Source organism: Bidens hawaiensis, unplaced genomic scaffold (genome assembly GCF_021521415.1).
Source record: "Bidens hawaiensis isolate Kalapana, Puna unplaced genomic scaffold, B.hawaiensis_p1.1 tig00024867_1, whole genome shotgun sequence".
Classification (NCBI taxonomy): Eukaryota; Viridiplantae; Streptophyta; class Magnoliopsida; order Asterales; family Asteraceae; genus Bidens; species Bidens hawaiensis.
The window spans coordinates 73,034-97,091 of NW_027493950.1; the positions used below are offsets into that span (position 1 = coordinate 73,034).

The 24,058-nt window shown below is 42.2% G+C and overlaps 2 non-coding genes across 2 annotated transcripts; both read right to left on the bottom strand.

Annotated features, from left to right (window-relative positions):
* Positions 1-12,973: 12,973 nt before the first annotated feature.
* Positions 12,974-13,094, bottom strand: LOC143570305 (U5 spliceosomal RNA). Its single transcript, XR_013141907.1, has one exon. It is a non-coding gene; the product is annotated as a U5 spliceosomal RNA (small nuclear RNA).
* Positions 13,095-13,894: 800 nt separating this feature from the next.
* LOC143570301 (U5 spliceosomal RNA) lies at positions 13,895-14,014 on the bottom strand. Its single transcript, XR_013141904.1, has one exon. It is a non-coding gene; the product is annotated as a U5 spliceosomal RNA (small nuclear RNA).
* Between the last annotated feature and the right edge of the window lie 10,044 nt (positions 14,015-24,058).

Below are 24,058 nucleotides of genomic sequence, written 5' to 3' on the forward strand. Positions count from 1 at the left end.
TAGTAGTAGTAGTGTGACATTTTATCTAAAGATCTATACTTCAGTTTTATTTAAAGATCTTTACTTCAATTTATTTACAAATTATCTAAAATGTAGATAACATCATAAATGTGCCACTCATATAATTTACAACACATTTGTGTACGTAACAAAGTTCACAACTAAAGCTTCATCCCATACCCTTCAAAATATTCACAATTTCAAAAGGCTTTACCACATTTTATGTCTTGACTAAAAACAAAAATATTCTTGGAGTACTGGTTAAGCTACAAGCTAAGTGAGATATAATATACACAAGTTTACATTGCACTTACCACGTTAGTATAACAAAAAGAATAAATGTGACAAAAGTACAAATATATTCTGATTGATCAACACAATTACATACAACAATGAAGTGTCATCACATACTATATGACTAGGTGATATGGTTATGGGGCCATGCTACCTATCCACTTGTATAACAAGATGGTAAATTCTTAACACCATTCTATATAACTTGGTGACATCCACCTCACACCCTATCGACACTTGTCATCCCCACTTACAATTCTTAATACAATTAATAATGTATGCTAAATTGCTAATGTAATAAGTAATAACAACATAAGAAGGTATCATAACTAAGCTATGCTCATAAATAAACAAATATGATTATCAACAAGCCTTATTTTAATGTCTTTGACATAAAAATGGATTGCAAAAACTGCTTTGTCCGATATGCTTCACCACTTTGAAAAATATCTTGTACACGCGTTACTTTGTTGAATATACTCAAGAACCCTTGTCTAAGATATGCCGTTGATAACATATAATAAGGGAGATGTTTTATTACAGAAGACTAAATTATTGCAATAAGAAAATGTTGAGACCTAAATGTTTATTTTTTCTATCAATGGTTAAAAATTTTGAGAAATTTTACTTCTTATATACAATATTAAGTTACGTTATATATATAAAAAACCCATTAAACTACTTTTTTTTGTATGTGTTTCTCTCACTTTAAAACGTTACCTACACATGATACGCATAACCTGTGCATATGTAGGTTCTATAATTAAACGCGTTTTGATTATATTTACTTTTTAATGTTAAAGTAGATGAATAAACATTGCATTCTAACTAATTTTTTGCATTTTAAAATTTTGTGAAATTAAAAAAAAATGAATACTTCTTTTTCTTCATTCTTTTATCACATATATTCTCATGTAATTCATCCCCTATCTAATAATCCACGTTAAGTATTGATGTTATATAGCAAACATCACATGTCACTTTGTATCCTACCATGCTTCTATAAAAATTAGAAACACCTTAGCGTATAAACAACCAACCATTAATTAATTTCGCATGTTTGACTATTTTAGATAAACATGTTCCTTGAGTTGTATTTGAGTTTCAATAGTTTTGTGAATGTTTTATGTGTGTGTGTGTGAAGAGGTAGGTCCCAGCAAAGCCCAGTTGGACCCGCAAGACTCACCTAAAAGAGGGACGTCTGCGCAAAAACCAACTGGATCCGCAGGACCAACCATGCTCAGAGACGTGACGTCCTTACGCGCAGTACGCAAGCTGGTCCCGCAGGAAATGCCTCCCGATGGTGAAGGACTCCGCCTGTTCCCGCAGCCTCGGATACAAGCCATCAGGGAAGGCCACCCGCGCAGCAAGGCTACACGCACAAGGCACTTAGCTCTCACTCAGTGTCACCTGAAGGAATGAGCGAAGCCGGGAACAATCCCGCACAAGGGCGGGAGGGGGAATACTCCCGCCCAAATAAGCCAGTCCGTACGATACAGGAAGATCTTCTGTACTGTACCTGACGAGGTATGGGAAAAAGATCTGACTAAAGATACGACAGCTTATTGACAACAGTATGGCGAGCAGCATGCTCCTGCACTGTATGTCACTATTAGCCGCTGCCTACTCACCAACTACTGCCATACCACGTGCGTAGCCCGTCAGTTGGTGGAACAGGAATAGTATACAGCAGGCCTGGTCGCTATCAGCCGCTACCTACCCACCAACTACCAGCAGGGCACGTGCATAGGCTACTGTTGGTGGAACAGGAACACTGTTGCAGCCGGCCATACCTCTTTGGAAACCTACCTTCGGCTATAAATACCACAAATGGTATGACCATCTCATCTTATCATATCTTACCACATTATCATCATATTATACCTGATATCTGCTCTAGCAATCTCTTAATATACTTTTATATTTAAAGAGCAATCTAGTCTGATTCTCACGCCGGAGGGTGGTCACAAGGAGGAACCCCCCCCTTCTCAGTGACGAGCTCACGGTGTCTGTTTTGCAGGTTATCAGAAGAACCATCTTCCAAGGGTCTAACCCCTCGTGGGAAACATCTATCTAACCCCCAGGTTACCAGTAATCTGCCCGGGGTCCGGTTAGTGTTTCTTCATTGGCGCCATCCGTACATAAAGCTAGAACTTTATTTTTCTCCAGTTTTTTCAAACTTCTACAAAGATGGTTAGAGAAATTCCGGTAACCACAACCCCAGCTACTGGGGTGAATACCGGTAACACAGTTTTTACAAACACTACCCCGGTTACCCAAGCCGGGGCAAGTGAAGTAAATTTTACGAACACTACCCCAGTTACTCAAGCTGGGGCAAGTGCAGTAAATGATCGCCTACTGGGATCCACTGATACCCAGTTTGAGAAACGAAGACTCCCCCGCCAAACTCTCGATGAAGTTAAGGCATGGGCGGAGGCACGACAAAAGGAATTCCAGGCTGAGTTGGACGAACGCTTGCGTTCCATACAACAGGCCGACGAATTCAAGTACTGGGAGGATGACTCGGAGGAATCCGACTCCGACGCGAACCCTCGCCATAGGGCAAAAGGGAAGCGTAAGGAAATGGAATCCCAACCGAAAAGGCATTTTGGACAAGCCTTCAAACCAAAAAGCACAGGTGGAAGTCCACGAGACTTCTCCAAAACGTTCAGACCAAACATTGCAAATGCAGGAACGTCCAAGTTTGCAAGGGACATTGCGGAAGCAATCGCCCCAAAGAGTGCCAAACAAATGCCTAACATAGGCACATATGACGGTATATCTGATCCAGACGATCATTTGAACAGGTTCATAGCGGGGGCAACCGTCAGCAATTGGACGGAACCCACCTGGTGCTACATGTTCCAAATGACGCTTGTTGGGGCTGCTAGAGCTTGGTTTGATCGTCTACCGGTCAACCACATCTACGACTGGGCAGACTTCCAGCAGAAGTTTAGCCAACACTTCAGCCAGCAACGGAAGTATACCGAGGAGCAATGGACAATCCTCAAATGCATACGAGAAGAAGATGAATCTCTGCCAAACTTCATCACTCGCTTCAACTCAAAGAAGCTAAGTTTGGGCAATATCAGCGAAGATCTTGTTCGCGCTGCCTTCATCCAGGGCGCGCATGACCCAGAGCTCATCCGCACCCTAACGGGTAAAGATGGCATGCCATCCACATGGGATGCCATCATGACAGCAGCAAAACGCTATGCGGAAACGGAGAAGCAACTGGGTAGAGATCTCCCCCAGAGCACAAACCTCTACACTCAGAAAACGAGAGAAGACAACGTCCTCACCGCCCGATTAAATAAAAAGCGGAAGCTAGGCATTTGGCAGTCAAGGGTAAACTTTGACACCTCATCCGGCTTGCAACATCGATTGGGCGGAAGGGATAATGTACATCCGCACCGGAACTCCAGATGGACGCCACTCACCAAGAGCGTCACTGAGATATTCGCTACTGAAGAGCTCCCATGGCCAAAGCCTCCAATAATCCGACATCGTCATGATGCTGATCGGAGCAAATACTGTGACTTTCACAAGACAAAAGGCCACAACACTGAAGAATGCATAGACGTAAAAGACATGGTCGAAGCATTTGTCAGAGATGGGACGCTCGCGCACCTCGTGGCGCAATAAAGGCTGAGCAGGCGGGTGCGTGTAGAACCTCAGCTGGGGAAAACACGAATAAAAGTTCCAGCTTCAATGTCGAGACTACATGCTGCGTAAAGAACGAGATCCCGAACCAGGTGCGTATCGGCTCGATGGCACTCCCATCCCAACATGGAAGGGAGCTCATTTACACAATTTGCATGTAAATCAATTCCAATTTGTAAAGAAAAGGCCAAGAGCCACTTCTAATGGAAATGATTCTCTTTAGAACATCGAAGCTGATGATTTTACTTTTCTGAACACTAGTATGCCGGCTTTCACCGCATAATTACGTGAAGTCGTTGCGTGGGAAGGCGGTCCTACCCGCACAAACCCAATAATGTGAAAAAACCTTCACGCAGGTCAGTTGAAGGGAAAAGGTTCAGCACCCAAAAATGAAAGTGCCGGTCTATCCGCACGAATCATAATGAGGAAACTGAACAATAACCTATCAACAACCGCGCGTCGAACGGTTAAACTATGCAACACTGGTAACGGCATTCACATTACGTGAAGTCGTTGCGTGGGAAGGCGGTCCTACCCGCACAAACCCAATAACAGGACAGAACCTTCACGCAGGTCAGTTAAAGGGGATGAGTTCAATTATCCCATTAAATGAAAGTGCCGATCTATCCGCATGAATCATGAAAGGAAACTGAATACTAACCTATTGACAACCGCGCGTCGAACGGTTCAAAACAAAATTCTTAAAAGGATGAGGAAAACCTACACGCAGGTCAGATAAGGGTAAAGTTTTGCCATCCTACTAAGTGCAAGTGACGGTATTACCCGCACAATCACGAAAGAGGAAGCAAAACTTCACACCTATTATCAACCACGTTCAAAGGTTAACTTATCCTCAAAAGATGAAGAAAACCTACACGCAGGTCAGATAAGGGTAAAGTTTTGCCATCCTACTAAGTGCAAGTGACGGTATTACCCGCACAATCACGAAAGAGGAAGCAAAACTTCACACCTATTATCAACCACGTTCAAAGGTTAACTTATCCTCAAAGGATGAGGAAAACCTACACGCAGGTCAGATGAAGGTTAAAGTTTAGCCATCCTACTAAGTGCAAGTGACGGTTCTACCCGCACAATCACGAAAGAGGAAGCAAAACTTTAACCCATAATCAACCACGTTCAAAAGGTTAACTTATTCTACACTTGGAAAATTGCTAATTTAAACTAAGTATGCAAGTCATAAGTTTATAAAGCAATAAACCCAAAGAAGGAAATAACAATCCTATAAGCAAAAAGATTAATATTTCACAAACGAATTATTACAAGAATGGCCGGGTAACTACCCGCCTACGAAAAGAAAATAAATACATCTGTACAAGACTATCCTAGCAATGGGAAGGGATCTTCAGGATCAAGCTTCAGGGCCGCTTCCACTTGGACCCGCTCCATCAGAAGAACGGGGCGGTTCGAGGAAAGCTTTAAGGATAGCTAACCCATCATCAGCAGCAGCCACTTGGTTCACCTTCTCCACCACTGGATGCGGGAAGGCGGCGTATTGATTTACTGCTTGGTCATATATGGCTTCAGTATCAACATTGTACAAAGGGAAGTTGGAAGGCGGGACGCCTTTCTCAACGAACCCTAGACCAAGCAGGAAGCCGGCTCGTTCCCCATCCTCGTGAGAAGCGTTGAGGGCTGCGCTCATAGCATCGTCGTAAGATGTCTCTGAGAAGACCCGATGCACAACCTACAAGAAAAAATACAAGTGTTAAAACCTTTTCTATTTACAAAGGAAAGCGTGAAGACGTAAAGCTAAACATACCTGAGGCAACGCTTCTCAAAGAAGCCATTCTTTGGCAACCAGAGCTTCTTGAAGGGCGGCTTGAGCTTGGGTACAGGCGCGTTCGGCTTCGCTTTTGTTAAGTTTGTCAAGTAGCACTTCCTTTGCGGCAGCCTCTTCGACGCCCTTAAGCTTCCGCTCGGTGTGATCAAGCACGCCCCTCTGGTCCAGGATCTCTTGAAGTTTCTTGGCATCCTCCATCGCCAAGGCATCATGAGCACGTTGGAGAGCCTCCAATTTGGCCTTGAGCTCCTCGTTCTCCACGCGTAAAGGCTCAGCAACGGCTTCAGCCTTGGTGGCCCTCTCGGTTGCGTTCCTCGCAGTCTCCTTAGCCAGCCGAAGCTGTTCGTTAACAGCTTGGGCAGCCTTGGAGCGGGCCTCGAGTCGCGCTTGAACCTCAACCTCGAGGGCCTTGAAGGCCTTCTCCTTCTCCGCAGCAGCTGCGGCCAACTTTTGGTTCTCCTCCCGAAGAGCACGCGCTTGAGATACTTCCTTGGCGCGAGCTGCTTTTAACTTGTCGTTTTCACGACAAAGCAGCTCGACGCGCGGCTGCATCCGGGCCTGGAGAACCCGAAGCTCATTGGTTAGCCTACCCTCCTGGTAGCTAGCCATGGCTTCCCCCAACGCACCATGGGGAGCAGCGTGGCGAGCCCATTCCACGCACTCCACAGGGGTACGAAGGGTTGTTCCTCGGCGTATGTTCCATCGCGGAACATACACTTCATTGGAATCCGACACTGCAAAAAACAAAAAAGCAGTTAGGAAAAGATGATAAAAAATAAAAGTGAAAAAGGGCCAAAGGAACCCTACGCACCTGTAGGGTCTATAACAGGCCGATAACCGCCGAACCCATCACCTGAACCCAAAGGAAACCCATCCAAAAGGTTAGGCAGATGGGAAGGTGGCAAAGATTGGCGAGTACTCCCATGCGTACCTGATGGGCCGGCCGTCGGTGCCGGTGGCGGGGGCATGGTGGGAGCCGCCGCAGTCGCTGCCGCAGAATCCGCGGCAAAAGTAACCGCCGGCTCTGTGAAGGATGCTGTAAAAATCGCACCCACAGCCGGCGGTGACGTCATCTCGGCTGGAACAGTCGGCTCAGAATGAGCAACTGAACCAGCGGAGGCAGGCGCAGGCGCCTGGGTCGACGCCTCAGGTAGGCTGACCAAGCCTACCGTCATTGGCGGAGAGGTAGTACTCAGCCCCTCACCCTGGAATGCGCCAACATCCACACCTGCGTAAAGAAGAAAAGTGTTAAAAGACTTGGAAGATTAAACTACGAAGATAAAAGCCTAAGAGTTGTACTTACGGGTTTTCTTGAGCTTGAACGTACGGACGGGCGGGGACGAACCCGATGGAGCCGGTCTCTTGATGCCGGTCACCGTCGTCGTCATCGGTTCTCCGGAGGTAACAGTCGTAGCCTCCGGAACAGTGGTCTTCTCACCACCGGGGTTCCCCGCCAACTCTTCACTATCTGACTCTGTGTCAGATAGAAGCACCGGATCAGCTGTGGAGGCCACCTTCTCCTTCCCTTTCCCGACGGCAGCCCTCCTCTTCCGCACTAACGGAGGACCATCTGCGGATTCCTCAGAAGAAGACAGCATGTAAGGAATCCCAGCAGCGGGTACAGCACTGAGGGGTGGAGGAGAGAATAACGCCTTACCTGGCCGCCGGTGGCTCAGGATCTCGTGGCCCAGCGGATAGACCTCCACAAACCGATCCGCTGTTTGCTCCAGGATGGGCAACTCGTTCTCGTCAAGAGCGCGAGTACCCACCCGCACGGGACCGTCAGCTTCCCGCGGGTACAGGAGCGACTCCAAATTGTTCCCCTCTGAAAGAAAATAAACAGTTAGAAGACAAACTCATATCAGCAAGAAAGACTAAGACATACCATAAGGAGTAGAGTTCAAACCGTATTCGAGAAGGATGGGAACCTGAGACGCCTCCTTCCATACCCGGCTCATCCCCAGCATCACCATCCCGGACTCCGCAAACCGGTAAACCGGAGATTGGACCCGGGATATCTTCGCAAACCATTCCGCCTCCTGGTAGTTGGTGGCGTGGTGGCTCGGAATGGCTTGGCCATTTTTAAACTTCATGGCAATAGGGACGGCGTGGGCAGAAATGTAGAAGAATTCCCGCTTCCACGATCGGAGACTGCGCTCGGTGGCGCAAATCTTCAAACCCTTAATCCGGGTTGTCAGGGTGTACCACCCCTGGATGCACCTCCAAGTATAGAAGGTCATCAGGCGGTCAACATAGGGCTCAATGCCCAAAATCCGGCACACCCACTCAAAGTGGCGAATCTTGGCGATCGCCATGGGGTGCAACTCGGTCAAATGCACACCGTGCCTCTCCAGGACACGGTAAACAAACTTTGTCAATGGGAACCTAAGATTCCCATAGACAAAGAATGAAGCATATACCCCGATCTTGCCACTGGGGGCATCGTACACGGTCTGATGGGGTTCAGGAAACTCAGGCTCGAGAGGATCGAGCATGAACTTCCTAACAACATACCGGTACTGATCGCCGGGCAGAGCACACTGGCACTCGCCAGCAGTACTCTTATCATCGACTACAGCTTCAGTATCATGTGAAGACATATTGCAAAGGAAGAAGAAACGATTTCGGAGGAATGCTCAACTGAATAAGAGTATTCACCAGAAATCGCCTTAGAGATGAAAGAGAAGTGAAGATGTGAATTACAAATGACCCTCTTCCCCTTTATATAGTGATCGCAATTAATGCGGTGAATTTAATGCGAAGGAGAGAGAAATCGAAGGTGCAATGAAACTATGACGCGTGGCAAAAAGCTAGCTGGCAACAGCTGTAAAAAGTACGCGTGCCAGAAATTTCGCGGCCACGCGCCCGAAAAATCGCGCCCACGCGCCTGAAAAAGCGTCTGGAATGACCATGTACTGTCACGTCACCATAACTTCCTGCACGTCCTGACACAGTCAGAAGAAACCGTCGCACGACGTTTCAGATGTTTGGACTGTTCTTATCCTCACCAACCTTTCGAATTTCAAAATTCAAAATTTAAAAAGATCATAAAGTAGGCGGGAAAATACCCCCCTTACCTTGGCGAACAAGTAACCGTAAGACGGATGCGGGTAGAGTGTAAAGGCAAAACCCTTCACATACCTAGCACCCGCAGGGAATTAAAGCCAAGAAAACCTTGGCGAACAAGTAACCGTAAGACGGATGCGGGTAGAGTGTAAAGGCAAAACCCTTCACATACCTAGCACCCGCAGGGAATTGAAGCCAAGTACCTCGGCAACCAAGTAACTATAAGACGGGTGCGGATACAGTGTAAAGGCAAAACCCTTCACAAACCTAGCACCCGCAGGGAATTGACGCCAGGAATACCTTGGAAGTAAAATAACCGTAAGACGAGCGCAGGTACAGTGTTAAGGCAAAACCCTTCACATACCTAGCGCTCCGCTGGGAATTGAAACCAAGAAGGATCTTCTGGGCAATGCTTGCGGAAACGGAAATAACATCCCCGCATAGCGGGAACGTCGAGAACTACGTTGTTCGAAGCTCCAGGATGGAATTGGTGGTCTTAACATAATTGATCACTATGTTCAAAACCACCAAAACCTCAAGGAGAATCCACACAAGTGGGACTCAACGCTCCTGACGTGCGAGGAGATTACAGCCTACCCGCATCATACCCAAAGACCAAGCAGGAAACTCGGGCATTTCTGCAAGTGACAAGGACTTCCGCGGGTAGAATCCCCATGGAAAACCTTAGAAAAACCCCTTTTCAAAACCCTCTGCTTAAGTCCAAAAGTTCACATCACTTTATTAAACACTCATGAGAAGAACATTGGACTGGAGGGACTTGAAGAGGTAGGTCCCAGCAAAGCCCAGTTGGACCCGCAAGACTCACCTAAAAGAGGGACGTCTGCGCAAAAACCAACTGGATCCGCAGGACCAACCATGCTCAGAGACGTGACGTCCTTACGCGCAGTACGCAAGCTGGTCCCGCAGGAAATGCCTCCCGATGGTGAAGGACTCCGCCTGTTCCCGCAGCCTCGGATACAAGCCATCAGGGAAGGCCACCCGCGCAGCAAGGCTACACGCACAAGGCACTTAGCTCTCACTCAGTGTCACCTGAAGGAATGAGCGAAGCCGGGAACAATCCCGCACAAGGGCGGGAGGGGGAATACTCCCGCCCAAATAAGCCAGTCCGTACGATACAGGAAGATCTTCTGTACTGTACCTGACGAGGTATGGGAAAAAGATCTGACTAAAGATACGACAGCTTATTGACAACAGTATGGCGAGCAGCATGCTCCTGCACTGTATGTCACTATTAGCCGCTGCCTACTCACCAACTACTGCCATACCACGTGCGTAGCCGTCAGTTGGTGGAACAGGAATAGTATACAGCAGGCCTGGTCGCTATCAGCCGCTACCTACCCACCAACTACCAGCAGGGCACGTGCATAGGCTACTGTTGGTGGAACAGGAACACTGTTGCAGCCGGCCATACCTCTTTGGAAACCTACCTTCGGCTATAAATACCACAAATGGTATGACCATCTCATCTTATCATATCTTACCACATTATCATCATATTATACCTGATATCTGCTCTAGCAATCTCTTAATATACTTTTATATTTAAAGAGCAATCTAGTCTGATTCTCACGCCGGAGGGTGGTCACAAGGAGGAACCCCCCCCCCCCCTTCTCAGTGACGAGCTCACGGTGTCTGTTTTGCAGGTTATCAGAAGAACCATCTTCCAAGGGTCTAACCCCTCGTGGGAAACATCTATCTAACCCCCAGGTTACCAGTAATCTGCCCGGGGTCCGGTTAGTGTTTCTTCAGTGTGAAACTGAAAAACCATGTCACATTTATAAAACGTATAAGAATATTAAACATATAATTTAGTAACAATAATAGTAGTTCAGGTAGAGTTTAACAATAGTACTTAATGGGGATTGCTAAAGTAGCACTTACTACATGAAGATTTAAAAGTTAAAACTATGGTATCTTGTAAATTTCTCCGCACTTAAAATTGTGTATGTTTTGGTGTAACTTTTAATTAGTCTATACTTTTGAACGTAGACTAAAACTTAGTGGTAACATATATATCCATACAAGTTCATGACTCAACAAAGTCTTCGAATATGTCCAAGAGAAGGGTACAAGTTTGGTTAATTTGTTAAAATTAGATGCATCATTTGATATTGTTAAAAATGGGATATCTTCATGGAATTCAGAAATTGTTAATTAAAATCATTTAGGTCTCAAGAAATTGTTAATTAAAATCTATTTTCTTAATTTAAACAAATTACAAATAGCTTTCAATAAGCACATATGTGAATAAATTCTAAAACATTTCAATGAAAAATTTTGAATACTACAAGCTAGAGACAATCTCACACATCCCACCAGTGACCGGTGCGATGAAGACCACACTAAATAACTTGAACCTAATCGATGAAGATGATGAAATGAGAAGATGAAACGATTCAAACTTGATGAAGACGTGGAAGTTTGCTTTCAAGTCTCGATCGTATGATCGATAAACAAACATGAAGTAAACTAGTAACTCTCGTTATATTAATCAGAAAATAAAACTCAAAAAACTGATTAGTTAAAACTCTTACAAAAACCGTAACTCGGTTTAACTCTTGATGAACCTTAACTCGGTTACATCTCACATGTTCTATAATGTCAAACCATTGCTCGATTTATATATACTAACCTAACTCACTAGCAAAGACATTACCAATTATAATTACAAAACAATTAGGAAAAATATTGTAATTAGGAAACATAACCAACTATGACCGACCTGTTATTATTGGTCTCCTCAAGTTCACTGACTTGTGATTCTTTAGTCTGAATTTACATCCAACATGCTTGGTTTGCTACGGCCAATTAAATTCACGACCAAATTCACAATCGAAGAAAGCAAAGAACAGTCTTATTGTGGTAGACCAGATCACGAATCAAGGGGTCTTAGATTATACTCATGTTGTGATGAGGACGGCGATGAGAGGAGGAGAGGGATCAATCACGTAAGGGTAAATTTGTCATTTATTTTACACATTAAATTTACAAACTAAACACCATACCAAATTTCATTAAAAATTAATTCGAATTCTCTCAAACTCCAATACTTTCTAAAGATCTCAATTCCTTTCAAAACATTATGCAAACCAAACGCTTCCTGAATTAGTTAAAACCAATACACGGATCAAAAACATTTCATCATACTTCGACGGATTTGAAAGAGAAGATGCAAGATTGAGACCACGCATGCGAACAAGTTGAGCCACTTGTTTAAGATGTTGGTGACTAATCATTTCAGTGTTGTAAATTGAAAGATCAAGATCAATAAAGTGTGGTCAGGATTTGACTTGAGCATGAAATTTGATGGCCATTAGGTCTCATAATGATATAAAGACATGAATATCAAATTTTTGGTCGGCCACATATGTATGACCTAAATAATACTTACATGTTCTAATTGAATCCAAATTAAGATTATCATACAATTTTAATAAGCATGGTGCTTATGTCGATTTTCATATACGTTATTTTAAGCTACAAATACAAGATAATTAAGGCGAATGCATCAAGGATGGAATGTTACGTTGTTTATGTTTCACTTTTGTTCTGGTCATCATATGGTCTAGGGTGTGTGGTATATTTTATGTCGTATTTGCTAGTTCTTGTATATATTATATGGTCTATAAGTTAAATTTTACTAAAAGAGTTTTTTAAGGCAATCTATTTAATTCACACTCCTAAACTATACCCTTCTAAATTTTAATTTTTAATAATTATTAATCATGTTTTAAATGTTGAACTACATGATTTTTTTTTAATTCATTTAATGTGTTCAAGTGACATCAACTCACTTCACTCTTTTCCAATATACCTACTATTTTTATCTCATTATCTCATATTACAAGTGGCTACTTGGACACAAGATAAAGACTACTTTGTTTTGAAGTCAATATATCCTCAATATTGTGTAGTGTTTATAAATTGACAAAACAAAAGTAATTTGACAATGGATTTAAAATTTACTAAACCAATGACTGGTTCTTGGTTTGTATAAAGGTAATTTTAAATTTTTTATAAGCAGTGTGAGAAAAGAAATATAATTTATCTTTGTAAAACACACATAAACAATAAATTTATTATATCATTAACCAATAGATTTAAATATTAGAACTGTAATTGGTAGGAGTCCTTCCAAAAAGAAAAGAACTCTCCAAAAAAAGGTGTATGCTATCTTAAAGCAACAAGCACACGGTATTCTTTAGTAAAAGGCGAAAGAATAGTTCGATTTGTACTTATTGGCTTATTGCATAGCTGCGCGCTTAAATCATTTGCAGATGGTTTGCTTATATACACACATTATCACTCTCGTAACTCCTTTAACCAGCCGATGTGGGACAAACCCAGCCCCCCTCTTCCTCGATTCTCGATCACTTGTATTTGGTTGCTATCTTACTTTGATGAACTTAAGTTTTGAAGTTCAATTTATTTTTTTGTTTGAATTTTGTTATATAAATTTTGTCATCTTGAACCATAGTTTAATGATGAAAATTGTGTTGGTGATCGTCGAGGCAAGTTTTGTTTTGTTTTGTGATTCAGTTGCATGTTCTTAAACAGACATGTTCATATGATATTTTCTGTTTCTTTAATTTAAGAGTTAAAATAAAGTCTGTAGGGATGTCATATTAGATGTTTTTGTTATTAGTCTAGTGGTCACTTATCGAATATAATCCACTTATTCTTCAAAGATTTAGTATCATCAACATAATACGATGTTTTCCCGAACCTAAACTAACAACATATCTATTTATCGTATATAGATTTGCTTTGATGACTAGATAACTCGAAAATGATTTACATGAACAAGAATCTACTATACTGAAGTATGCCAATAATTTAGAATGAGGAATAAAATTATCTGTCTATCTGTGAAACTATGACTCAAATCATATGCAAATCGACGACACTACACACTCTTTACGCTTTTTTTATTGCTAAAGGGTTGGTTGCTTCTTGGTTTGTAAAAACAAATTTTTGAGCAGTGATAGAACTAAAACAGTATCTTTATCTTTGAGGGTAAATAAACTTTTATAACTAGTAACGGTTGGGGTCCTTTCGAAAAGAAAGGAGCTCTCCAAAAATAAGCGTATGCTATTTGATAGCAACGAGCACACGGTATTCTTTAGTAAAAGGCGAAAGAATAGTTCGCTTTGTGCTCATTACATAGCTGTGTGCCTAAACCGAAGGCATTTAGTCTGCTTATATACATACATCCTTATTCTCTAACTACTTTAACCAACCGATGTGGGACAAACCCAGCCCCCTTCTCCCTTGGTTCTCGTCTTCTTGATCACTTGTATTTGGTTGTTATGTTACTTTGATCTTAAGTTTTGAAGTTCAAGTTTATTATGTTTTTAAAATTTTGTTATTGTTCCATTTGAAACAATGCTATGTTTAAGATTGCAAAAGTCAGGGAGCGCAGAAGGCAAGACCTAGGGATTGTTAAGTTTATAAAGGGCACAGAGGGACATGTACCGGTTAAGGAGCAGGAAATCAAGCTAAGATGGCAAACCTACTGTAACATCACGTAAATTTCAGGCCAAAAATGTCAATTTTCAAAGTCAATGGACCAATCCTGCCAAAATCTAAACCCCAGGGCCCAAAATGTAATTTCTGGTTTTCCTGACCTATCGCGGTACGCGATGGGTCAGAGGAGACACCAATCGCGTACCGCGATTGGGATGTCTGACACACGTGACACGTGTGCCACGTGGCACACGATGGCAGCGTCTGCCGCCACGTGTCACCACGTGGCAGCACGTCCGCCACGTGTCGACACGTGGCAGGTCTACCCTGTGACTCACCAACCCTATATCGCGGTACGCGATAGGTGAGCCAGGAGACCCATCGCGTACCGTGATGGGGTCCAAAATTGGCTCTATAAATAGCAGCCACAGGATTCATTCCCAACTCACAAAATTTCACACACTTACTCTCTCACTACTCTCTCTCTCTAGACCTCGTAGTGCGTGCCATCGATCCACCTCGTTAAACGTGCCCCGTTACCTAGGTTTCCGTGCCCTACACCTCGATAAACGTGTCACTTTCCGACGACGTTCCGAGTAAAGAGGAGGTGTTGCCCGACGTCCCGATAGCTAACTCGAAGTACGTGCCAAGAAGTATTGGTGCCTCAGCAACGTGCTAAGTGTGGAAGGAAGTGTTGATCAAGTGAAAGTTGAAAAGCGAGTAGCGTCGGAGTGCTGCCCAAGTGTCTGGGGTATTTCTAAGCCGACAAAGGTAGGCATAATGCCCGACCAAAATAATAATAAAATATTATAACGGCTTAATACCCGAGTCGATATTATTCTCGATAAACAAAGAAATGAATAACAAAGAAAATAAAGAAAGAGAAATAAGATATATATATATATATGAGTATAAATATATAGATATAAATATTCTTTGTTAGAAATACATTATTTAAGTATAACGAGTGTACTTAAATAATGAAGAAAAGAATACGTTTCTTAATGAAGAAGAAACGTCGGGTTTTTATAAACTAAAAGTTTATTAACATTACTTTTCAACTAAAGGCTTTAAAGTAAAATGGGATAATGAACTAAAGGTTCATCGAGATAATTAAGACTAGAGGTCTTAAAGCCGGATCGCGTATCCGACTAATAAATGTTATACTCGTACTATAGGTGCGAGATAGCAAGAAGAGATCTACGGACGGTGTTGGAAGCCGATCCTATTGAAAAGGTGAATACGCCCCACTTTTACAAACTTGTTTTCAAACAAACAAACGTATTATGTGTAAAACTTTACATGAGGCTACGTGTCTCTAAAAACATTATAAATAAGAGTATAAGCCAGCCCTCAGGCTATGGTATACGTTTGTCTGGATCCTTACATATGTGGAACGCGGTGGGCACATCGCACCACGCTTGGTCACGACCTCCAGCCACGATGGGCCGGACCTAAGTTACGTCCGAGTGGGGAATGTCCATGTGTATATTTATGGTACCTAAGTTATGTCATAAACGCTGCGGTGTTTCGCTGAGGTGACCTAGTGCAAAGACTCGAGTTTATGATGATTGTTTTAACTTGATTATTCCTAAGCCAAGATGGGCCGATGTCACACCCCCATTCTAGGCCTAGGGGTATGATCCATAGTTGGTACCATGTTTGTAAATAAATCAGAGTAGCGGGTTATAGCGGAAGTCTTTATAAAAACATAAGGATCAATATTATAAATATTCACAATACAAAAGACGAGATGAAAGTCTCGTTTTAAGTTTACCTGTTTATGTGTTTTACAAAACCACCATATTTTATATTTACACAAAATTATCAGAGCCATCGGATTCTTGAGCTTCTTCTTCTTGCAAGTTCTAACCTTGGTTACCTGCAAAATGTTATTAAAATACGTCAGCAACGAATGCTGGTGAATATGCTGACGCTAAAATATTTTCTTTACTTAATTACCCCTCAAGACCACGTAAGTCTCGGCCCATCTTGGCTTAGGAAAAATCAAGTTAAAACAATCATCATAAACTCGAGTCTCTGCACTAGGTCACCTCAGCGAAACACCGCAGCGTTTATAACATAACTTAGGTACCATAAATATACACATGGCCATTCCCCACTCGGACGTAACTTAGGTCCGGCCCATCGTGGCTGGAGGTCGTGACCAAGCGTGGTGTAATGTGCCCACCGCATTCAACATATGTAAGGATCCGGACAAACGTATACCATAGCCTGAGGGCTGGCTTATACTCTTATTTATAATGTTTTTAGAGACACGTAGCCTCATGTAAATTTTTACACATAACACGTTTGTTTGTTTGAAAACAAGTTTGTAAAAGTTGGGCGTATTCACCTTTTCAATGGGATCAGCTTCCAACACCGTCCGTTAGTCTTTCCTTCGCTATCTCGCACCTATAGTACGACTATAACATTCATTAGTCGGATTCCCGATCCGGCTTAAGACCTTTAGTCTTATCGTCTCGATGAACCTTTAGTTCATTATTTCTTTTACTTTAAAACCTTTATGTAAGGCCCCGTTACCGGTAACCCTACTTTCGTGTTGGATTTACTCATAAACACAGTTCTAAATATCAGAGTTAATTAAAACATTTACGCGGAATATAAAACTTTCATAAAACATTACAATATTTCATAACTTGTCTCAAAACATCCTTTGTCTTTCACATTAAAACATTAAAATTAAAACATCATAAGTCTTCAGATGCCAGACTCTTGTTCAGTGCCATGTGTCTCCTCAAGCGAGCTGCCTCATCCTACTCACCTGCGTGCATACTAAAAGTCAGCTACGCTGAGTGAGTTCTAGATAATCACATAGTCATACCATTCACATAACATTATATTCTTTCATTCATACTTTCATACTTCCTTACTTTCTTACTTTCATACTTTCTTTTGTATTAACTTACTTTCATATCTTACGTTATAAAGAGCATTACGCCCTACATTCCTCGAGTATTATTAGGGCTCGGTACCCTCCTTCCTCGAGTATTATTAGGGCTCGGTACCCTCCTTCATCGAGTATTATTAGGGCTCGGTACCCTCCTTCCACGAGTATTATTAGGGCTCAGTTTCCCTCTTTCCACGAGTATTATTAGGGCTCGGTTTCCCTCTTTCCTCGAATATTAGTAGGGTTCGGTTCCCTAGTTCTCGAATATTAGTAGGGTTCGATTCCCTCTTCGTTACCATACAACCATACATCGTACCTCGAGTATTATTAGGGCTCGGTACCCTTTTCGTAACCATACAACCATCCTTTCCTTCTTTTATTAACTTTATCACATTCATACACATAAGCATACATATCATACTTACTTAACTTAGCGTTACAACCTGACAGTACGTGCAATATCCGAAGATCGTTCACGTACCATCAAGCAATCATTCATACATTTCACATTATCCACATAAGGCATACACTTATCTCTTAGGATAAGTGTATTAACAAACATATTGAGTATGCACACAGCCCCGAAAACGTAACACATAAATGGGGCTAGAAACTCACCTGAACACGGTTACGTTCACCGTTAATCGTAATCCCTTTCTTCAGTTGTGCACGGCTGACTGTATAACAAGTATACGTATCAATTAACTATCACTTCTCATAATGTATATCTATCTTTAAGTGACCCACAACGAACGGGGGTCCGGGGGCAGCGCCCCTGGCAGCGGGGTCTAGGGGCGGCAGCCCCTAGCAGGGTCCAAGGGGCAGAGCCCCTGGCTGGGGTCGAGCTGCCAGGTCAGCTTGGAAAAATTTTATTTCCATTAACTGTCTTAACACATTTTTCATTAGATTTTAAATTTATTTTCTAAACGAACTTGGCTTTAGGCGAAGTTAAACCTCAGGCGAACTTAGCTTTAGGCGAAGTTAAACCTCAGGCGAACTTAGCTTTAGGCGAAGTTAAACCTCAGGCGAACTTAGCTTTAGGCGAACTTATCATCAGGCGAACTTAAACCTCAGGCGAACTTGTCATCAGGCGAACTTAGCTTGCAGGCGAAGTTCATCAGGCGAACTTAGCTTGCAGGCGAAGTTCATCGCTTGAAGGCGAAGTTGCCCAGATGAAGGCGAAGTTGCCCAGATGTCCGCTGTTTCGGTTTCTGATCAACATTTCGGGCGATTTTAACACCCTTGTTAAGGTTCAATACCACCCACTACACTTCCCGATCATTTTCGGTCGTTTATACACTAAAAGCTCGGATCTTTAAACTTCCAAGATCAAGAATCATACCTTTTGAGCTTGTTTGGATCTCGTTTATCTTGGTATCACCACTAATCTTTCTCTCTTACCCGGACCTCGCTCGATCCTTCCTTCTTTCTCGGCCCGGCCGGTGGCGGTTTTGGGTGTGCTTGGTGTGTGTGTATGTGTGTGTTTAGGAGAGTGGGGGAAAATGAAGATATTTTGGGATTTTGGGGGTATTTATATCCCTGAAATCCCATTCTCATTTAACCCATCTCAATTAATCCAAGTCCAAGACCCGCTCCTTCCCCGACATTAATCAATTACGCGAAATCACTAAACATAACTTCCTTTATTCATCATTAAAATTTTAGGATGTTACACTTTAGTTATAAAGTATTCTTTATAAACCTTTAGTTTATATTTAAAAACCCGACGTTTCTTCTTCTTTAAGAAACGTATTTCTTTTATTATTTAAGCATATTCATAATACTTAAATAATATATATATATAACAAATAATAATTATATACTTATATATATTCACATATATATTTTCATCTTTCTTTTCTTTATTTTCTTTGTTATACATTTCTTTGTTTATCGAGAATAATATCGACTCGGGTATTAAGCCTTCAATATTTTATTATTATTTTGGTCGGGCATTATGCCTACCTTGTTTGGCTTAGAATACCCTTGACACTAGGGCAGCACTTCGATGCCGCTCAATCAACACTCTTTTCTTTTCAAATTCCTTCTCTTTACTTGGCACGCTTTTCGAGACACTTTTGGCACGCACTACGAGGAATTCACCGGGTCGTCGGGCAGCACTTCCTTCTAGTTCGAGATGTTGGGGAGTGGCACGAAAATCGAGGTAACAAGCACGGAAAACGAGGTTTGGGGCACGTTTATCGAGGTAGATTAGTGGCACGTAGTTCGAGGTAGTGAGAGAAAGTTAGAGAGAAAGTAAATGTGTGTATTTGAGGTGTGTTTGGAATGAACCCGTGGCTGCCTATTTATAGTGATATTTGGATCCCATCGCGGTACGCGATGGGTCACTTGGCAGACCTATCGCGTACCGCGATATAGGTCTGCTGTGTCACCACTAGACCTTCCACGTGTCACCACGTGGCAAACGTTGTGCCACGTGTTGACACGTGGCGACACGTGTCGTACGCGTTGCCACGTGGTGACACGTGGCAGCAGACACTGCCACCGTGTGCCACGTGGCACACGTGTCACATTGCGTCAGACACCCCATCGTGGTACGCGATGGGTGTCTTTCTCGACCCTGTCGCGTAGCGCGATGGGTTAATAAAACCGAATTTACATTTTAGCCCCTGGAGTTTGGAAATTGGCAGAATTGGTCCTTTTATTTTGGAAACTTGACATTTTTGGCCCGAAATTTACGCGATGTTACAGCCGAGACTTACGTGGTCTCGAGGGGTAATTAAGTAAAGAAAATATTTTAGCGTCAGCATATTCACCAGCATTCGTTGCTGACGTATTTTAATAACATTTTGCTGGTAATCAAGATTAGAGCTTGAAGGACGAAGAAGCTCTAGAATCTGATGGCTCGGATAATTTTGTGTAAATATTAAAACATGGTAGTTTTGTAAACTATAAACAAGTAAATACTAAACGAGACTTTTGTTTCGTCTTTTGTAATGTAAATAATTTATATTATCGATCCTTATGCTTTTATAATGACTTCCGCTATAACCCATTACTCTGATTTATTTACAAATATGGTACCAACTATGGTTCACACTTCTAGGCCTAGAATGGGGGTGTGACAGGTTGGTATTAGAGCCATCGATCTTAGGGAATTGGGTATCATAAAACAATACCCAAGCTTCGATTCAAGCGTAGGAAATATTTACTTGTTAATGTGAATAGGGATAAGATTTGTTGGTAACCCTTTCTTTCCCTCTCTACAATCTATACCACCCAAAAGATGTCTTACGAAGAATTAATTGAATATTATGACAAGGAAGTAAGAAGAGCAAAGAAGTATTACAACTTTCCACAAGGCGTCATGAGTAAAGATTACTTTGAATCATTCTTCAATGAAGAACACAAACAAAACCCCAACCCAAGTCCAATCTACCACCTAGATAACACACCACATGAAACATACCAACCCCCAAGACATTCAAGTAATCATCCGTCAAGCCTTCCTATGTATCAAACTTCCGAGATCCCGACATACTATCCTTCTGAAATTCCCACCTATCATCCATCCGGAAGTTCAACACAATTACCACCGAATCCTCATCCTTCATATGCTTTCCTCTCCAATTTACCAATTAAGGAAGAACCAAAATCTTCTTCATCCTCCGATTGGATGCAATGCCACTCCGATCAACGAAGGTGGTATACCGGCACTTCAACTATGGATACTGCCAATTCTCACGTCAACAAGGAATGATCATCTAGCAAACCCAAGATGAGGGTGACTATGCCATATGAGAAGATTCACATGCCCGCAATGACCGAGGAGGAACTAGAAGAGAAACAAGAAGAGGAACTGGAAGAAGAATCGACCCCGAGGAAGAATCGGAAGAGGAACCTGATGAGGAGACAGATCCTGAGGAACAAGAATTTCCCGACAACCCAAATGAAGTAACCACGCCGGAGGAAGAACAACACTCAGCTCCAATCTACGGTTTTGTGGATCCATACATGAAATTTCTCCAGGAACTTAAGGGTAAGGCGTCATCAAGCTTCCCACCATACCAAGGTGAGATTCCATCCCTTGAAGAGCAAGCAAAAGAAATTCAAGAACAAAATGAGGCTGCCAATGCTTTCTTCAATTACCAATCTGATGAGACGACAACTCCATGCCCTGATCCCAAGAACCACTACGATATTGTGATGATGGGTTACCGCGACCCACCTCCAAGATATGGGTATCCGACTGACATGCCTCAGTCCCAGGAGGAGCATTTGGATCGAGCCTTGCACGAAACTGATGACCTTAAGAAAAAGATTGCTATGGATGAGAAGAAAGAGAAGAAGATGGGATACAAGCTTCTTTGCAAATGCAACAAGCTCACCAAAGTTGTGAAGAAGTTTATGAAGGATTGAGAAAATGAAGATGGTGTGTTTAAGAGATGAAGTTATGTGTGTAATATAGTTTGTATGATATGTGTATCATATGTAATAAGGATAGGATCTATAAGTTTGTTGTAAGAATAATATACATATCATTTATGATATGTATATGAATGTGAAATAAATAAATTTGTATATTAAGAAAAGAAATGTATTAAAATTTCAGATAAAAAGAATAAAAGATTAAAATATGTCTCGACAAAGTGATAATCGAGAGGCCTCCCGAAAAGAAGCCGAGAGACGCGAAGTGAAAGGGAAAGGTCCTGAAAAAGAACGAGAGGAACCGATTCCCGATAAATACATGAATCAAATACAACAAATGATCAGAAAAGTTGTTCGAGAATAATCTGAAAATAGATCACGATCTAGACAAACAAAACATACTCAATCTGAAAATCCTTCTCGAAAATCTGTTTCTAAACCTCGTACTCGACCTTCACGAGAGGAAGAGAGCGAACATGAATCAAACGCTGATGTAGGGGTTGGTAAAGAACTTAAGAAACTCAAGATAGGAGGATGTTCCTTTAAAGACTTTAAGTACTACGGACCGAAAGAATTTCAAGGTGACAAGGGAGCCATCAATACTGTAAGGTGGCTTGAAGAGATGGAGACGATTGTTATCACGAGCAAGTGTACGGAGGAGGAAAATATTCAATACTCCGCCTTGATGTTCAAAGGTGAAGCACTCGAGTGGTGGAACACGCTGATCATGAGTAGAGAAAGGGAAGTTATGTATAGTTTTCCATGGAACGAGTTTAAAGAGTTGTTGATGTCAAAGTTCTGTCCGATGCACGAGACGGACCAAATCCAAACCAAGTTCTTGGCTCACAAGGTTTTTGGAACGAACCTTCGTGAGTATAACACGAAATTTCACGAGTATTGTCGTTTAGTTCCCAAGCTGGTTACCCCGGAGTCCAGCAAGGTTACACGTTATATATGGGGACTACCTCGAGAAATTCGTGATATGGTGAGATCACACTTACCACAAACCGCTGACTCCGCGATGGAGTTGGCTGGGTACTTGATGGGCGGAATGATCTGCAATAAAGAGGAAGACAAAAAGGTGGCAACAACACATGACTCAAGGAAAGGTGGAGATACCCGCTTCAAGGGTAAAGATCAATTAAGGTCTAGCTCCAATCTTGGCATCCCTCAATGCAAATTTTGTAAGAAATATCATAGAGGTAGATGCAACTTTGTTCTCGAGTCTGTGAATCATGTTACCGAACCGGCCATGCCACGCCTGATTGTTGGAAGAAGAAGATGACCTGCTACAATTGCAAGGAGATGGGGCATCTTAGTTTTGAGTGTCCCAAGAACAAACCCGCGACTGGTGGTTCGGGTGGTAGCGGTGAGAAAAATTTTATTTACATTAACTGTCTTAACACATTTTCCATTAGGATTTTAATTTATTTCCTAATTCGTTAACTCATTCCTCATAACGAATTAAGTCTGATTCGCTATCTGATTTGTTAAGCGAACATGTCAGTGGCGAACTTATTTCAAGAGAACTTAACATCATCGAACTTATATACAAGCGAAGTTATATACAAGCGAACTTATATGAGGCGAACTTAATTGTAAGCGTACTTATACAAGCGAAGTTAGCCACCAGCGAACTTAGCATGTAGCGAAGTTGGCCACCAGCGAACTTGCATGTAGCGAAGTTTAGCCACGAGCGAACTTATTTGGCGAAGTTGTTCAGCAACGAACTTATACCTCAGCGAACTTGGTTTGGCGAACTTGGCTTGGCGAACTTAGCTGCAGGCGAAGTTGCCCAGCCACCGCCTCTGTTCGATCTTAATCCCCCATAATCATATGTTTTAACGTGAAATTCTTGGATGCGATATTAACCAAACCCGTAAGCGTTCTCATGTTCATTTTCGGATAAAACTTGACCCGAAAGGCATAAAGTTTAGACCATTAAGTTCAAAACGTTCAACACTAAGTCTAGGGTTCATTTTAAACGTGTCATAAGCAACCGCGAGTTTGTTAAGTTCGTTTCTAACATCAAGTTTACAATTTTATGTTTCATTTTCACCCGATCTAATCTCGTTCTAAGTTTCAAGGCTAAACGTTTATAAAAACGTAAACTTTAGGATCAAAACATACCTTAACGGGTTCGTTTGGTTTCGTTTGGCTTGATTATGAATTCTAGATCTTGTGTTTATCTTGTATACTAAAGATCTAATCACCAACTACTGCTCGCTTGGCCTCGTTCCCCTCCTCTAGCTCACGGCCAAATATAGTGGTGTAGGATGTGTGTGTATTTTGAGTGTGTAGAGATTTATGAAATATGGAAATGATAGTTAGGGTTTTAGGATGGTTTAAGGGGTATTTATATCCCATAAAGCCCATGGACCTAAGGCCTATTATCCTTTTTAATCCATCTTAATTAATCCAAGTCCATGACTCTAATTTATTAACAC